Source organism: Paralichthys olivaceus, chromosome 22 (genome assembly GCF_024713975.1).
Source record: "Paralichthys olivaceus isolate ysfri-2021 chromosome 22, ASM2471397v2, whole genome shotgun sequence".
Taxonomy (NCBI): Eukaryota; Metazoa; Chordata; class Actinopteri; order Pleuronectiformes; family Paralichthyidae; genus Paralichthys; species Paralichthys olivaceus.
This window is the reverse complement of record NC_091114.1, coordinates 6,777,919-6,797,072: the sequence shown is the minus strand read 5'-3', so window position 1 is coordinate 6,797,072 and position 19,154 is coordinate 6,777,919. Positions and strand designations below refer to the sequence as shown.

Sequence of the window (19,154 nt, the reverse complement as noted above, 5' to 3'; positions counted from 1 at the left end):
AGACGCAAACAAACATGCATAGACGATGTGAAACTGATTAAGGAGGTGAGCAAACCTGGCAGCAGGTGTTTGGCAGGTCGTACATATAGTGTCAGGTGCACAAACACACAGAGACTCACACATACACCACCTGAGGTCAGGTACAGAAGGCCAGACGGTTACTCACTTGGCAGCCTAGCTCCAGCCCTTTGGCAGCTTATCTTCAAAAGAAGACCAGGTTTTGTTCTCGGTGTCCACACAGAGCAGGTAAAACTGAGTGTCCTGAAAGAGTACGGAAAATAAAGGGTTCAATGCAGAAAAGGTTCAAACAATGTCGGTGTCTGCCAGGAAAGGGATTTCAGTTTGTTGAACTATTAAGCAGCAAGAAGGTTATTTATTATTCCCACCCTGTGGTGTGTTTACAGGTGCTATCAGTAATGTTTGGCTCTTAAGTAATTTAGTTGCAGCGGTGAAAAGCTTCAAAACATTGGCTAACCACAACCTCTGGTTAAAGTAGGGCACAAACATTCATATATATAATCAAACTAGAAATACCTCCCTGTGGTTGTATGCCTACCATGAGCTTGACTTTTGACCTCCCATATCGAATCTGTTAATCTGTTCTTAAAATACCACGTTCATGAGGCAAAAATGACTTGTTTTGGGTGATTTGTGAAGCCACAGCACCCTTGAACTTTAACCTTCAACCACCACATTCGGATCAGTTCATCATCGACTCCAACTGAACATTTTGTACCATATTTGAATAAATTCCCTCAAGGCGTTCTTGAGATATCGTGTTCACAAAATGGGACTGATGGACAGACACCCTGAAAGCATCATGACTCGAACCACTTGCTGTCACTTGAACACGTGTGATATGGACTAGGCTCCATTTCCTCTCATGGTTCTCTAAGGGGGCCGCCCTATAAACAGCACACAACAATGACAATTTGTGAGAACCCCCTTAAATTCTATAGACTGCATTACGGTTGAAAAAACCCTAACGAGGCCCCATGTCATTAACTTTCTGCCAAAAGCTTCATCATTTTAGAGGTTTAGTTAAGGAAGAGATGAATATATATATATATACGATGTGCCTGGGATGGTGGTTGGATTCGTACTTTAACTTTTCTCCGGTACATTAGCTCCTCATGTTAGCTTTTTGTTCTCTTACCTGCGGCACACCCACTTGCTGTAGTTTTAGTGTGAGGCTTGAAGTGTGGATCCAACACTCCCTCCTGCCTGGTTCTTGACTCCGGTTTCTCTGGGGCCTTTGTAGACTCTTGTTTGAGTCTGTGGATTTGAAGTTCATAATTTACAATACAACACAGTTCTCATTACTGGATAAAAAGCAAATGAATATTAATCACTGGGAGAGGGCCGTGTGAAAAGAGCAGCCGATGTGGAGAGGAAAGTAGAAGCTGAGAAGTTTCAACGTGGCTTTCTTGTGCACCCACAGTATGCAGGCTTCTACTAACCCGCTGATGAAATCAAAGACACACAACACATGGAAACAATGAAATGCATAACAATAAAGAAAACCGTCTCCTCATACTTTCTGCTTATATCAACCACACAAAAGTTTGAAGTTCTCTCCAAAGTTTTCGAAAGCAGAGAGTGATATGAGTGACAATAATAGCATGAAAGCTGGATTAAAAACATTTGATGTTCATGTTATTTCCACTTCACAGACATAACAAGGGAAAGCTATTCAGCATGACGCAAATGATAAAGTCATGCGGTTGAGCAGGATGGGGCCTCCACATTTTCTGATTCAGTTATATGAAAAGGTACCTCAGTGGCAGACAGAGATGACTCTGCAGAGTTCAGTGACGGGGACCAAATTAAACCTTCGGAATATTTCTCGCACATTTCACATGGTCAGCTCCAGCCTGTGGAGAGATGAAGGAACAGAGAGATAGAGTGAGGGAAAGGCGAGAGCAAGGACACCAAGGGAGTAAAAACAAAAATGTAAAAGTGGAATATATTGACATGCATCAGTATGAATTTGTGAGGTCTTATATTTTACAGATAATCTGGACTGGGCTGTTGCTATCAGGTTAACCACTTTATCATTTAAAATGTAATTCGCAACTAACATCAGATAAAAACCTTTTTAACAGGCCTGCATCTCTTCTGTTATCACTCTAATAATGTCATTGACATTTAGTTGAACATTGATTACTCTGATCGATTCACTTGGACAAAATGGAATTGTAATTGTGCATGCTAAATGGGTCCATGCTCCATTAGAAAGCACCTCATTATATCCTCGGAGTTCATTTTTAACCTGCAGTCTCCGGCCAGGAAACAACGATTCATTTATCTTGATAACAAATTGAGGAAAACAATCCATATTGCTCTTTGGAAAAACATTACTAATTGAATACAAAACAATGGAAAATATATCAGTCTCAATTAAAAAAAACAAGCAGACATTTTCACTTAATCTGGAATCCATTCATCCGGAGCCTCAATTCTTAATTTCTGCATCGATTTCACTCATCGCCTCTTTTTGCTAATCCACTACCCTAAACAAAAATCCAGTCCGTCATCCACACCCAGAAATCAGAATCAGATTTTATATGAGCACATGGTTACGCACACACAGACATCGCACACATAGTTAAAACCTCATTCCTAACCTTAACCCTGACCAATTCATACCTAAACACAATTCACATGTGAGCCTTGACCTTAATCAAGGCCTCAGAAATGAAGTTTTGCCTCATTAGGACTGGGTCCCATTAGGCTTCCTAGTCATCACAAGATCGGTGTTTATGCTGGAGAACGTCCTAAAGAGGTAACAAAAACAAGGACGCATACACCCAAACTAATTCTCCTGGCTATTTAATAAGTTGAATTAAATCATCACATAATGGATGTCAAGAAACAGAGTTGCTTGTAGCCAGTGAGCGTCTCCGGAGAGCTTGGTTTGATTTAACACTCCTTCTGTCATTTAGTCACGTAAAACACACAAAAGTGGTGGTGATTTGTTTGCTGTCACTTCGCTGCATTTCTAATGTGAGCCCGACTCGTCAGCTAAATGGATCAAGCCACTTGGATGTTCCGGCTCCTTCTCGGTTTAACCTATTCATCTCACCCTGTCTTTGTGCTTTAGCCTTGTTGGATTTACAAGACAGAAACTACAACAGTGACAGTTTATCTCCTTTGGAAAGCCTCTAGTTTCTGTCCAGAACAAAACACATTTCAGTCAGTTTGTTCTCATTTTGACAAACTGTTTTCCAGTTGGCAAACCTGGCACTTAACACACATTCTTCATTCTCACCTGTCCCTATATTAATAGTTTGAGAGCCTTGTTGTCATCCATGATGAACTTGTCATTAGCATAGCATGTCTATAATTCCACATGATTAATTTATGTTGTTCTTTATAAATATCAGTAACAATTATACCTCAAGACACCTCTTTCTTTACCTGAGCTGACACTAATGTTCTACTCTGAAGACACATAACTCTACAAATGATAACTCCAAAACAAGACCAAAAAGCGAATTCTTCACTGTCCTGAGTTAGAGCAACACTTCTCGTTATCTTTCATTTGGTCCATACAGAAACGTGAAAATTAAATGAGACCCAAACAGCAATGAGGAGAGACACACACACTCACAGAGGAGGAAATGCAAACACACATTTGAAGTAAAACTGTCACAAGTCTTCTGGGATTCAGCCATTTGGCAAATAAAAATAGGAGGAAAAGATAAAGCTGAAGCTGAACACTGGAACTCACAAGCAGGTATATGTGTATATGTAATCGCACAATATCCAACAGTCTAAACAAATTACAGAAGCAAATGCAGGAGCCAGGCTGCTCACTAAAACTACTCAAAAAGAGAATATTAACCCAAATTTAGCTTCCTTTCACTGGCTTCCAGTACATTTTAGAATTGAGTTTTAGATTTTGTTGCTGACTTCCAAGGCCGGTTCTGGACATGTACCAAAGCACATTTCAGATCATTTGACACCACTTGTGACGGGGCCTGTTCTGTCTGAGATCCCACTCTTCTCCCTGAGGAGAGGCTTCTGAAAAACTCCTTATCCTTTTTTAAAATCTCTCTAAGGACACATTTAAAAAGGTGTGTTTTCTCCTTGTTCTGATCTTACCATCGATTTGAATCATTTTATAATGTTTTATTTTATCTTTTTTTTTTTAACTCTTCTCTACAACATTTCATAATGCTGTGTAATCTTCAATTTGCTTTTATTGTTTCCTATCGTTTGCCTTTAATTTTGCATTTTTAACCTATATGATTAAAGTTTATTATTATTGCATGCTCTCTCTCTCTCTCTCTTTCTCACACACACACGCCCATGCACACCCTGCATGCGTGTTTAGACGCAACAATAAAGCAGACAGTTTACTTAGGAAACCAAATTACTCCAAAAGAGTTTGAAATGAATGAAGGGTATTGAGAAATAATTGAGATAAATGAAAGGCATGCCAATGAATGGAGGGATACGGATACACACACACACACACACACACACACACACACACACATACAGAAGTACAAGCAGGTGATAGCATGATTGATTTATAGACAGATTGTCGGCTGTGTCTCAGCTGTTGGAGCCGTGTCATCACAGTGCATGGACTGCAATGCACAAACACAGCTGGGAGCAGGCGGAGGGGAACAGGTGATCAGAGCGAGAACAGTGCAGAGATAAATATCAAGTCACTGTGATAAGAGGTGGAAAGGCATGAAAGGCAATGAATTTAAAGGAAGAGAAAGCGGCAGAGCAATTAGAGTGGGGAAATGGAACAGAGAGAAGGTGGGAGAAAGAGAGGGCTGTTACGGGATGAAAAAGAAGTATGGATGCAGTGAAAATGGAGGGCTGTGTGTGTGCATGAGTGGATACGTGCACAGAGCTACAGACTGTGTCCTGGTTGAGTGCCTGCATATGAAAATACCGTAACTAGAAGGCTCTAATTGCTCTGGGCACAGCATACAGTGTTTGACTCATTCATGAAAATGGTGGACACATCTGTCTGCTCCACCCAGAGGCCAGCGGTGGAGTCATGAAGCAGTGACTCAGATCAGAGCAGATGAAACTAGTAATTCCACATTGCATAAAAACTACAATTCAGAACCTTTTCCTGTAGCTCCTATCCTTTGAGGGTCGCAGGGTCTTTTTCTGCATCTTCATCCCTTACAGCTCACTATTTAGCAAATACAAAATATTTTTATTTAACATGCACATTTTAAACATAAAAAATCCTTCATTTTTCTTTGCCCTTCGTTAACAAGCAAATATTGGGAAGAGGTGTCAAGGTGTTTAAAGGCTGAAAACACATTTTGTCCATGTTTTTTACACTTTCTGACTTAAAAGCAGATGAACACTCTGAAGTCGCAGCAACTACTGAAATAGTACCTTGCAAGGAGCATGCGAAAAAGTGAAATAAGGTTTTTACGAGGTAGAATAGTACCCTGTAGCCATGAGCTATGGTGACATGGACCTACTTTATGGAAGTATAAATACACCCGATTTTAAAGTGTATGCTCAGAGATGTACTTGTCTATGTGTGTGGTTGTGCATGAAGATGGGTGCAGTGCCACTTTGGTCAGAAGAATGAGTCTGGAAAAAGGATGCAAACACAGCAAGAACACGTAGATCAAGAAAACGGGGGCATCAGCGTCCAGGTAAGTGTGGCCTACAACAAACCAGTGTGATACGAGCTGTGAGAATCTCTACCAAACAAAAGGGGGAACAAGAGGAGCAGAGAGATTAGAGCTGTTGTCCCAATGGTGAACTAGACAGGATGAATGCTTGATGAAAAAAAGGCACATGAAAGAGCAAGAGTACATAAACAAACACCCTTTTTTCCTTAGCAGGCTCATGCATTTATGAGTGTGCGTGCATCTGTATATGGACTAATGGAGTGTGTGAGTGAATAATTGGCCGTAGCAAAATATGTGGTGTCCCAGCAGGGAAGGACTGTGTGCCAGCACTGAGCTGGTTGAGGGGCCTGGGCAAAGGCCTGCTGGGGGAACCCTGGCTGGTGCGGACAACTGAGAGAAAGAAGGAGAAAGAAGTGCATAGAGAGAGAGTGTTTTGAGAGATGGGGAATGAGAGAAGAGGAGAATAAGTGCAAGAATGACAGGACGACTAGATGAGAAAGAGGGATGGAGGGGATTTGGCCCTCCTCTGTATGTCTTGGTATCTCTAGTGAGCAGCCCTGGCCTCAGCAGACCACAGAGACAGACAGAGGGGTGGATGGGAAGGAAAATGCACAGGAGGGAGTGGATGAAAAATTTCTGTCTGTCAGGCACCTGCTTCTGACTCACCAAACTCCCGCTCTCTGTGCAGCGGGGAGGAGTGGGTTTGGGCGGGAAGTGATGCCGTTAGGAAAGAAAGAACTCGGCTTTCCAGGTAATGATGTGTGAGGGCTAAACAGAGACACGGTTTAAGAGAGAAGGAGAGCGGGAGGGGGGCAGATAGCTCTGATGGTCAACAGGACATGGCTGTATGAGAGATGCCTCTCCTCGACACACTCTCCACCTGATTGTCTGATAGTGACAGCGCATGTGTGTGTGTTCAAAGTGCTGCAGATACTTCACTTTCAATTTCAGCCGACATGCCACTTCTATCTCAGTCTGTCTCTGTCTGCCTGTTTCCACCTTTCCGTAAATCTCTCAATCTTTTCACAAGAGCTCCTAGCTCTCTCTCTTTCTGACAAATGTCACTCTATGTTCCCCATGGTAATATGCACTCACAATAAAAAAACATTATGAACACATCTCTCTTTGAATTCTCTTCCCCTCTCCAACACCACTTTCTTTTCTGCACTGGGTCAAGACATTTTTTTAATGCAGTTGTCCTCGACAGAGAAGAAGAGGGGTGCATTAAATTTCCATACCAAAACTGCAGTGTGTATCCATTTCTCATGCGCTGGGGAGCATCAGACAAGTGTTAGATGTATAGAATGAATAGAGCAGCGTCAGCATGTTGGAATGAATTTCGAGCTGGTACCGGTGAGCACCAGATTAAACAAAGTGAGAAATATATTCCTCCTAGGTTGATATTTTCCAGCAGTGAGTGTTACAGCAGTTACGTAAAAAGTATATATGTGATATCAAGTGATATTCAACTTTAAATAAATACAGGTTTAACACAGTATTCAGTTATTTTCTGGCCACTTGGCACAGCACGACAAGCTCTGAGGGCATAGACTGTATTAAAAGATGGACGACATGACAGCTCCTCAAAAATGAAGCCATGAAGTCTTCATTGCCACCTGGTGGCTGCCTGCAATATAGGTCAAAAAGCCTGCATCCTTCATATTGGTGGATGGAAGCTAGACCGAAATAGAACACGATAAATATTTTTTTACTCAAAGATTGTTGGTTTTAATTTGTTTTTTAAGCTCTAAAAACAGGATTGACAGCTGAGATGACCTGTGACTGCATGGTCAAGTGCTTAAATTGGAAGGATCCACCACATGATTACTGCTGCACAGACTCCAGGTAATGTCAGGACTCAGGAGGGTAAAATGGTGGGACCTGTATTTTGGATATTTACATTGCAAACTTAATAGAAAATAGTTATGTCAGTAGATCCAGCAGATGCTGAACAAAATCAGCTGGTATTCACTCTCTGTTTTGTCTCCACCAGGAATTTTCTATCTGAGCTTTTTTTCTGTTGCAAAGCAAGTGACTGCTGCAGCCACTATATTAATTCAATTGCATTCCATTCACGTAGTATTTTTTTGCTTAGATCAGAGGTCACCTGTGCCTGTTTATTTAATTTCTCATACTTGGGCTCTCAGCTGGCGAGAAAGGGCTACTACAGTCCCACATCCGTCATTTCACATGTGCACAGTTCAGCACAGACCTTTTGAAAATCCCATCATCTCTAAGCCTGCACAGCGGATGTAGAGGCATCTACACGAAAACCGGAAAGTGAACAGCATTTCTTTCTTGTGTTGAACGGTGAACTGTGTTAAAACCATATTGTGTGCTGGATCAAATCAATCCATTTTCACAGCAGCTTTACCAGCACAGCCTACAAGCCTGACAAAGACATGCGACTGAACTAGTAGCCCACTTTTCTCTATAGACCTTTTTACTATGATTCTGAATGAAGGAAAATAGCATTGACAACAAACGTCCCTGTGCCAAAAACAAACTGTTATTCCAGTGTGCATATTGAAACAAAGAAAATGAGGATCTGTAGATAATTTTAGATGCAATGATTACACAGTGAGAGGTTGTGGCACATGTGAGCCATAACAGCTGAATCAACATGTCTGAACATAAGTCGCCGAACACAGATGTTCTAATTTTCTCATGCAACTTCACACTAATTTCCATTTCTATGAATCATTGCTTTAGGAAAAGAAATGAGCCTGAGCTAAGTTGTGGTTATTACCAGTGAAAGTTTGTTCTGTTAAACTGCATGAAGAGTGAACTGGGTTGTGTGTTCTTTGTATCTGTACCTGTGCACACAGGTCTCATGAGGGAAAAAAAGCACTCAGCCAGTACAGAGTTCTCTTCATGCACACAGCTTCCCAAGAACTCAGATTGTCATGGAGTTCAGTGGATACTTCTGTTGTCTCACCGGGGACCTATAGTCAAAGATGAGATGGAGAAAAGAACAGTGCATGTTGAAACTGTGCCAACAGGAGACGGAGCACAGACATAAAATACAAACAGAAAAAAATTGAAACTTGGACATAATGATGCAAATGCTCGTTACTGGCAAATCATATCACAAATGTATTTCTTGTTTATCGGCTTTCGAAGTTTGCATGGCAAAAGAATGAAATCTATCATAATTATAATTCCACAGTAGCTTTTCAATGAACATCTGTTCCATTTTATCAGGCGGTGGCAGGGGGTGTGCATCTTTCACTTCAAGTGACAAATAAATTAAGGCAGGGTAACAATGTGCAAAACAAAAGCTGTGCAAACCGAGAAAGAACAAAAGTCAAAAAGTGCAGCAACATTTACACAAACGCTTGTTATGATCTGATCGTACCACTGATAACTGGCTTGTTTGTTCGCTGCCGGGGTTTGAATGAAAAAAGACCTATATAATGTCCTTTAATTTAACAGCAGTTATCTGAGAGACATCTGCTCCGCTTTGTCTGGGAATCATTAGTGACAAAAACATAAGCTCATGGTAAGAGAAAGGAAGTTTTAATGGAACAGCTAGGAAGGAAAATATTATCTTGGGTCAGATATGTCTGTCTTTTATCAAAGTTGCAATTGTAATAGATATTTTAGGAACTAATGATTTACTTTACTTTACTGTGGGGTGATTGTAGTTTTTCGGTTTTAAATCTGCAAAGGAAGGTGTATTTTCACCCAGTCCGTTCGTTGGTTGTTTTGTGTGTTTGTTTATGTCCGGTGAAAGAATGGGACACAGGGCAGGTATGTGCAGGGAAATGATATCTAAAAGTGTGTGCAATTTGTTGCAGCTTGATTGAATTTAAGGAGACTATTGAGCTTTAGAGGAGGTATGCTCTCCACTGAGTACCATTCTAGTTTATAGCTGTAGTTGCTCCAGTCGATAAAAGTAGATATAATTCCATGCAAAGTCATAACGTGATGTCTCCAGTATAAAATATGTGATGACAACTGCCAAAGAATGGAAAAAGCAGCAGGAGCAAGTTTGATTTCTCCTGGTTCCTGCAGCAGTCAGAAAAAAAGTGAAGAAACCTCAAAATGATTCAGTCTGTTCCAAACTCAGCTGCTCGACTCCTGACTGGATTTAAGAGGCTCTTTCACATTAAACTTGTTTTTAGCCTGTTTATACTGGCTCCCTGTTTGAATTAGGATTGATTTAAGGATATCGTTGTTCCCATGATTGTACTTTAGATATATTTTGATCCCATATGAACCTTTGCCTGGCTTGAGATCCTCAACGTTAGTTAAGAGACCAGTTTGAATAGTAAAGGAGAGTCTTTGCAGTCAGAACCACTGAAGCTCTGGAACCACTTCCTCATGTTAGTCAGTGTCATCCTTTGAGTACCATGTTAAATCATACATTATCCGTTATCTATTTAACTCTTCATTTTGCTATATAAATTAAATCAATTATTTATTATATATATATATATATATATATATATATTATAATTTAACAGATCAGCGAGTTTCAATTATGATTAGTCCTCAGTTCCTAGGCCTTCTGGCTCCATCAAGAGAAATCCTAGAAGAGGGTTTCAGGGAGGAAGCCAGTGTTTGTCATGACCTTCCTTGATACCACAGTCACCTTTCTTTTTAACAAGTAGCTTTACATGTTTCCCCCAGACGTAAGAAGAGAACGAAATGACTGGTCTGATGAGGAGCCTTTTAAAACACTGTCTCAGTGTGTGCAAATGTGCAGGTGTATGTCTGTGCGGGTGCACGTGTGCACACATGTACATGTGGGTGGGACAGGTTCGGGAATAGAAGGTATCTTAACAGAGGCAGAGGCAGGAGGGAGGAAAAGAGAGAGACAGATAATGAGAACCAGGGGGAGGTGATGGTGGCATGGGGAGAGGAAGATAGAGACCAGAAATAGACATGCAAAGAGCAAGGTGTTGAGTCAGAAAATGAAAGAAGAGATGGCAGGCAGGCAGGGAGGGAGGGAGGAAGGAGGGGGAGAGAGGGAGAGCAAGAGGAGAAAAGTAAGGAGAAAGTGAAAAAAATGCAAATAAAAGATGGAGGGACAGAGAAAGAAGGAAGAGAAGAAATTGTGAAATGAAATGTAGAAAAGAGAGAGGTCGAGGGGGAAATTAAGCAGGAGAGGGAAAGAAAATATGGGCTAAAATTGTTAGAGAGGGAAAGCAAGGGAGAGTTACTGAGAGCGAGATGTAGGAGCAAGAAACAGAGAGAGAAGGAGAGAGAGACACAAATAGACATATGAGGTTGAGTCACACTGAGAACCTAGAACAAGCTGAAGGCATACAGAATTACAGCAGGAACCACAGGGAGCATCACACACACACACACACACACACACACATTCAGACACACACACACACCTTTGCATATCTGATGTAGCGGTGCACTTTGCAAGTGAGAAAGCAAGGGCAAAGAGTACTTACTATAAAAGGCCCAGCGATAAAAAGGAAGAAATAAGAAGGGACAAAGATGGAGGTGGAGGCTAAGCAAGTGAGGACACTTGCATGTGTGGCAGATGTATACAAACAAACAAACACACACATGCAGGAGGTTAATCTTTCCTTTCTTATCTGCGAGCCTCCCCTCTCATGACGGCCATGGAGTGATGAGGAGGTAGACCGGAGCGTGTGTGTTTATGCCTTAGAGGAGCGTCAGCCAGTACCAGCAGCCAGCTGGGGTGACATCAAACAGCATAGTTCATTCTCACAAATCCAACACAAACTTATTGTCACTAAAGCATCAGTAGGAAGTGGGACTGCCTGTCTCTGTCTGTTGCAGGATATTTCCACAGACACCTCTCAGGCACAGGAGTGTGAAGGCGTGCGTGCACGGGTGATTGACAGGCGCCTGCGTGAGCCGGCGTCTCAGTGTGATGGATAAGACCAGTGCACAAGAAAAAATGGATATGGATATTGACAGTCTATTTCAGTGTGTGTTTGATGATAATTGGTAAAGTGCCTCTGCCTCTACAATATCTCTAGGGTACATTTAAGACACTGCGAGGCGTCACCATTTTCCAGTCGAGTGCATCTGAGTGTGACGTGATTGTCTCTGGGCCCCACAGAGACACAACATCCAGATAAAGCTGGATCAACATATGTGACAATCATCACAGTGGAGAAAAATCTGAGAGTATGGTGGAAAGAAGGAGGCAGGGGCATTTTCAGCAAGAACTGAAACAAAAGAGCGACTCCGAGGTTATGAAGGGCATGAAATCCTCTTCATGTGTATAAAACCCAGGAGAGTGATCCTAAACACACAGGCAAAGCATTCAAAGAGTTCTGGGGGCCAAATACTCTTGCATGGTATAATGTCAGGCACTTGACCTTAATTCAGCTGAGCATGTGTTTCACCTGCTGACACACTGGAGGCAAAACAACACTGAAATAAAAGTAAAAAATGGAGGAGGGACTGGTGGAGCAAATTCGTGTTGGCTGAAATTTGTGGTTCATGGACTTCAGATGTTCTTTAACAGCAAAACATTTGCTGCTAAATGTCAAGTGTATGTTTACAAATGTTTTGTCTTTAAAATTGGAGACATCATGCCGTGGTTAATGTGATTGGAACAACCAAAATGACCAAATAATGTCTTACCCTTCTCAAGACTTGTGCACTGTAAATTCTGTCTCCATGATTTCTTAATTTTTTCTTCTTCCGTTTTGCATTCCTTGCATGTTCAAGATGTCAACACGTCCACTTTCTTACTGGGAACCTCCCAGACATTTTCCTGCTGTATTCTCACATGGGCTCACTCGGACAATCTGAAAACATAATAATGAGTATTATATTACATTTATGCCAAAAGATCACCTGAAATCCTGCACACTGGTCCTATAATCCTCCTCCTCACTTTGCCCACCCCTTCTCTTCTAAATTCACATACACTTACACACACATATTGTTCTCGCCTCTCCTCAAGCGTAAAGGGTGATAGAAAGCAAAGAAGCTTTTAAATCTGATTAGAGGGGGACGGCCCACTGCAGATGATGAGATGCACTCAATTAAACAGGATAGGTTTATATTGTGCCAAAGGGAGCCATTCTAAACCAGTAGGAAGGGAAACTATGAAAGAGACATTTGCAACTAGGTTATTTGTGTGTGTGTGTGTGTGTGTGTGTGTGTGTGTGTGTGTGTGAGACAGAGAGAGAGTGTCAGAGTTGAGAGATATATCTGGATGTTTGTCTATGTGCCTGTGCATGATGTGTGTGTATGATTTGTGTACATCTCTCAGTTTGTGTGTGTGTGTGTGTATTTGCTTGAGGAGCCACAGCCCCTCCAGAGACAGCGGATGTGATCATATGTTGACGACGGATCCTGATAGGTGTGATAAATGCTCCAACACGTCTGTGTCAAGGCAAAGGGTGATAATGTGTAATTTCTTGGAAGGGCCCCTCAGGGAGGGATGTTGTGTTATCCATAGTAAATGAGAAATGGATGGACAGTGTATAGGAGAAAGAAGGAGACAGAGGATGATGGGGACATTGGGAAAACAAGCAGAGACTATACCAGACACTTAGACTGACAATTAAACTGACACTTTAATGACAGCGAGAAGTAATCTACAACCAATCTGAATGCCAGAGTGGAAACAGATCAATACTGAATGTGTGTGTAAATCATGTAATGATGTTCCACTGTCTACCAGTGACATGGTATAATGTTTCAATACACATACACATTGACATCTGAGACTTTTAATAGGTGGAGCTTCTGTCATTTGGATATTGCACTTGGCCAAATTTATTTTCATTAATTTCTCAGCACTAATAAATACATTATCACAAATTATTTTCTCATTATATATTGTGTTTGTTTAAGCTCATGGTGTTTATGTTCCTTTCTGTATAACTTAAAAATAGAAATAAAAAAGTTTTAGTTTGCTAGTTCATATGAATGAATCCCTGCACCCACAAGAGGAGCAGGAGCTGACATATACCTATTGTACACTATCTGCACAGGAGAGAAAGCAGGGATGGGAGTGGGAAGAAAAAAAGTGAAACACAGCAAAATAAAGACACCCACATTTGCGTTGGTGAACTGAACCAGAACTAAAAGGCAACATGTAGTGAGACCTTTAAGCCAATGATCCTCATTATGCTGGACTTGAGACAGGGCAATTGTTTGCAAACATAAATCATAAGATCTGGATTCGATGACATCAAGATTCCTTAATTTCTGCCCTGTAGCGCTCAAATCACCCAGCGTTAACAGAGCCTGTATTTTGTTTGACATTCTGTTGAGGAATGACTCATTCAGTTCAGCCAGGCTGATGGAAACTGGTAAGCATGTTATGTTTTGTGACATTTCAGAAACTTGCATAAAAGCCACTTGACAAGCGACTGTAAGCACAGCAGCAGCAAGAGAGAGGGGATGACGTAGAAGAGCTGAAGTGGCACACAGCAGGTAAATATATCAGGTTTTCATACATTTTTTCAAAAAGGATCCCAGGTGGTGAGTTTATTCTCTAGCCTTGGGAGCCAGTCTGTTTAAAATCTATTACAGCTTATGTCCTGTTGAGACCCACCAGCAATAAGTTCACAACCTATTTTTGAGCCTAAAATGGAAGAAAGAGGTCAGATCCCACTGAAGCCGACAAGATAGGTCACACATTGTCTTTTCCAGGAACTTGTTTACTCCCAGACAAACTCTTGGCTTTTAAATGACATTTTAATGACGACTGATAATTATTTGACTACCACACAGCTCATACCTCGGTAAAAAAACACCATGTGAGGTTTAAACACAGTCCACTGAGGTATGATGTTGACTTTTTATCATATTAAAATGCACGAGAGGCCAAGATTACTGACTGGCAAGCAAACCAAAGAGAAATTGAACGCTCTGAAAAAACATTAATTGTACAGATATTGCCTCAGGCACACCACCATCCAGCTGCCAGACAAACAGGAGTTATACCACACAGAGGGAGGGATTCAGCCACGTCCCAGAGCCTCCAAACAGAAAATGGAAAGCCATCTCCAGTAGAATATTCTTATCAAGGTGGAAATGAATAAGCAGTGGAGTCTGTCAGAGCAGATGGCTGAGAATCCATTAGCTAATAGCGGAGGAGTCTCCCTGCCAAACTAATGACGCCCTCATTACTACGCTGCTCGGCTCCAACTCAGCCAATGGACTCTGGCTGTGTAGGCCTCTGTCTGAGTGAACAAATACACACAGGTACATGTGCACATCTGCACAAATGAATACAGACATGACCGCACATACAAAAACCTGTTTGCTCTCTACTCACTCCAAAAAGTGAGAGCGAAAACAGAAATACACAGCAACATTGTGTCGGATGCAGGGGAAGGCTAAATTCAGTGAGAGAGAGAATAAACCAAAAATGTGCGGACTGAGACTTTCCCATCCATCCATCCATCCATCCATCTGCACACATGACTGCCACCTCAAAATACGCCATCTGCTTTCCACAGCATGGAGAGATGGGGGAACGAAGCGAAGATGAAAAACGCAATATAACAGCTGCATAAATAATTTCGCCTGTGTGTGCTCTGCATGTGATAATGCACAGACGCTCCTTCATCTATCGGCTATCACCTGCTTTTATAAACACCCCATAGGCACAGTAGCCTTGCAGACACAGCCCTCTGCAAGCTAAAGATGAAGAGAGCCAGGCAAAGAGTCAAAAACAAAAGTTAGACAGCAGATGCAAAGACAGCAGTGGTGTCTAAATATTGTTTGGCTCTGCTGAGCTTTCCATTTTCAGCGATGGTAAGAGTTGTTTATGTGCATTTTAGTGCTACTGTGAGTGTTAAGAGCAGCTGACAGCTCTCCGGTCAACTTCAGGGGGCAAACTACTACAACTCAACTGTATTTTGCCATCTACCCACTCAAGAGGATTCACCTTCTTGGTGTTTTGCAGGAAGGAAACAAAACAAAACACTACTTCTAGAATTGCTGATCTAGATTAACTTACCTTGGATTAATGTGTACTGTTTCCACAGCAGGGAACAAGTCCCGGGGGATTCCAGGACAGTGGCAGGTCAGTGACAGTCTACTTGACGATGTCCATGTCCTTCATAGCTGTTGACAGGTTCTGAGAACACAGAGACAAGGACAGAGTCAAACATCATTTCACTCCCTATTGTTTGATCTGTGCGTGATTCATGTGTGAAGCCAGGGGAGTGGTTAGTGCAGATACTGCAAGTTTGAGGCCGCTGCTTCACCTATATTTGCATTCTGTGGTGTCGACAGACAGGCCACTAAAAAAGAGATGACAGCACAGCTTGGGTTCACATTGCAGCTACAGCAGTCACAGCAACTGCCTGCTATTCCCATGCAAGCTTGTCCTACACCACACATCAGTCCACAAAGAGAAAGTTGACAGCTGCTTGCATGAGTAGTTATACTTTGAAACTCAGGCTAATAGGTTTTTAAACAACGGCAACATTTTGGTGTGAAAAATGAGAAGGGTTACAACTAATGTCAGTGAACGGCTGAGATTGCCCCGAAAAAACCTGGAGAGAAGACTTTGTGATCAGGTACAAAATGATGAGATCTTTTACTGTTTCAAGTTTTATCCCCTCTTTGTTGCATTTTTGATCACAGACAGATCCCCCCTGGGGTGTTAGACCCACATAGTCCTGGTGCTAAGCCTTCATCTACAGTCACTGTCTCATCCACTCCATGTATGAGTAAGTGTGCGTGATTGCGTATGCTTGTGCATGTGTGTGGAGGAGGACCACTTTCCTAGCAAAGCTTAGACGACAAGAAGAAGCAGAGATGAAATGGCCAGTTGTCTTGTTATATGAGTCTCACAGAAATCAGAATCTAAGGTGCTTCTGTATTCTGCTGGTGCCCATCACACACAAGACCTCTTGTTGGTGTGTTAGGTAGAGGCCTGCAATCTGATAGGAAATTTGGTGGAGCCAAAATATAAGCTGGGTAATGAACAGTGATGACCCATAATCAGCTGTTGGTGACTGACTTTTTTGTGTTTTTCTGTTTTTTTGTGCCATATTTCCTTCATATTTGTCTCGCTCAAGCACAGAGCATCACTGACTCATTTGCATGCTGTGAAAGTACATATCCCCAGTGTTTCAAGTGACACGAGGAGTCAAACATTTCCAACGACACGGGATGGATTTTGTGGATGAGAAGGAAGTAGGAAGTTCTGGGGCTGTGCTCCAAGCCATCTGGTCCTTGTATAACCGAGGGAGAGATGTGTCCTCAGCAGTAGGTCGAGTGCATTCTCAGTTGCTGTTGGGCTCTGCCAAGGCTACGTCTTGTCACAAATTCTGTTAGTGCTTTAAGTGTAGTGTCCTGTTTGTGATTTCAGTGCCTTAAATGACTCATCTTTTCTACTGCTATTTTGCGAAAATGTTTTACAAATCCAGTTTAAAATGGTTCGTACTGTGTCAAGGAAAAAGCTCTCGCCTTATCTGGTATACTAAGCTATTAATATGTTACCAGGAAAAATGCAAACCATATAAATGAAACCGCTTACTGAGTGACATTCTGCTCATTTCTGAGGCCGTTCAGCACAGCACGCTCACACAAACTCGACTCAGCTCCTGCTGATGCCAGCTCTCGTATGGACTCGCTGCCCTCCGCACTTTTGCCGCACGCCAAACTTCAGTCAGTGAGCTGAAAGATGCCGACGAGACCGCCTGGGAGCTTCAGGGCTCGTCGGCTTTGTTCTTGTGTCATGTATCAGAAAGTAGACAGTGCCGGTTAGCCTTTCAGCCCGTGGATCTTATAGCTGCTGCTTGTGTAATTTTTGGGGAAGCATATTTTACTTGTGCTCGATATCTGCATATGATGATAGTGTGTCTTGCACACCCTGCACAACACAACATACGCAAAACGACAAAACCACAAAGGAATAAACACTTTGCCCCCTGCTGATGCAATACAATACAATTTACAGCTGTTTAAAAGATGCAAGTCTGCACCTTTAAGTTGAGGACACAGTAAACTGTGAATTGTCTTCACAAGCAGCGATCGCATAAAAACACGTTTTTTTACAAATCTAGGGGATTTATTCACACGTGGAGATTAGATGGAGCATGAGATCAGTTCTTTTCTTTTCCTGCAGTCATGCACACTTTGTACTGGATTACTGTGCTGAAGAAGGAGCTGTGCCTGAATGTGACTCTCAATTTATCAGTTTATCTCTCACCTCTGGCAACACAATTTGGGTTGTGACCAAAAGAATAAGATCATGGATAAACGCAGCTGTAATTTGTTTCCATTGCAGGATGTCTGGGTATGCCCTTCAGGCCTAAACATTACCTACGTAATATCTCATACACAGGCTGTTGATTGTGCTGTTGTTGCATTCCACAAAGGCCCAGACAGAAATTCTTGGGGTATATATGAAACAAGAAAAGTTTTTTAGAAATATCTTTTGGCGCACAGATTCACATTATTATGTCTTTTTTCGACCAGCGAAGTGACAGTGGTGGTTTCAGTTTGTTCACTTCCATCGTAAGCTAATGTTCAGACTGACTTGAGACCTGTGTGAAAACATGCAGGCCTTTCATTCATTTGAATGGAGCCTTTCCATCACACATGGCAACAACAGAGCTGCCAAAGAACGTAGATGCGACAAAACAATTCAGGGTCATCTGACAACAATAAGTCGAACCAGGCCCGACTTCTGCTGCACAACACAAAGTCATCCAACAAGATACTGTTCAGGCTAATTAAACACATGCACAACTTGACCTCATGTGAACATGGTATTTCTTCTGTAAACAACAGAAAGGATTCCGTTTAGATTAAGGTCTTGAATGTTAAAAGCTGTCACTCAGTGTTCCAGTGTATCATTGCTGCACCATGCTCTTTAGGCCAGATTTAGATTCCACAAACTTAAAGCAAAAGCAACTTCTATGTTTTAGCTATTTACAATAAGATTTGAAATGGAGGTGAATGGAGAATGTGGAGTAGCTTAGTATGGGGCTGCTGCCTCTTTGTCTGATTGTTTATTATAAAAATATCACACGCATGTCCTTAAAGTGTGTGAATCAGAGGTGGACATCTCTCTGCCACCAGCTCCATGAGCTGCTCCCATTTTAAAATCGATGCTGAAACTAAACCCATAAACCACCACATCTTCTACCATTTAGCGACATCCCCCATCCTCTCCTGTCCTTCCTTGTCCTCAGACACAGCTGCTTCAGCCCCTACTGTCTCACGCATATATCATTTGAACCCCATGTGTCAGCGGTTCAAACAGCTTGGCACGACCATGGTCTCTAAAATGTGTGTGCTGCTTCAGGGGTTGTTGCTCATAGCTGCTCACACTTCAGCCAAAAAAGTTGACTTGAAACTGTGGCGGATATTGCCAATACGAATTAGTGTCTCAAAAAAATCCCTTAAATCATCATTTCTGTTGAAGTTGGGGTAGATGAGGAAATTGAAGCATCACAGCCTCTTTTTGTCTGAGAGGGGGGCAAAACACTGTCTTTTCATTTTGAGAGGCATCCATTAAAACATAAAAGTTGGAGAACAACACAGTCACCGTTTTTTAATTAAGGGATAAAGGCTTCATGCCAAACGCATTTGCAGATTTGT

The 19,154-nt window shown here is 41.9% G+C and overlaps 1 long non-coding RNA gene across 1 annotated transcript in view; it reads right to left on the bottom strand.

Annotated features, from left to right (window-relative positions):
- The window catches only part of LOC109639693 (uncharacterized), a 154,964-nt gene that overhangs the window by 39,583 nt on the left and 96,227 nt on the right, over positions 1-19,154 (bottom strand). The window contains exons 16-21 of the long non-coding RNA XR_011239964.1: positions 15,553-15,672; positions 12,210-12,376; positions 8,441-8,569; positions 1,777-1,874; positions 1,157-1,275; positions 167-261 (exon numbers count right to left, since the gene is read on the bottom strand). This is a non-coding gene — a long non-coding RNA (uncharacterized lncRNA). The remainder of the gene's footprint in view (positions 1-166; positions 262-1,156; positions 1,276-1,776; positions 1,875-8,440; positions 8,570-12,209; positions 12,377-15,552; positions 15,673-19,154) is intronic.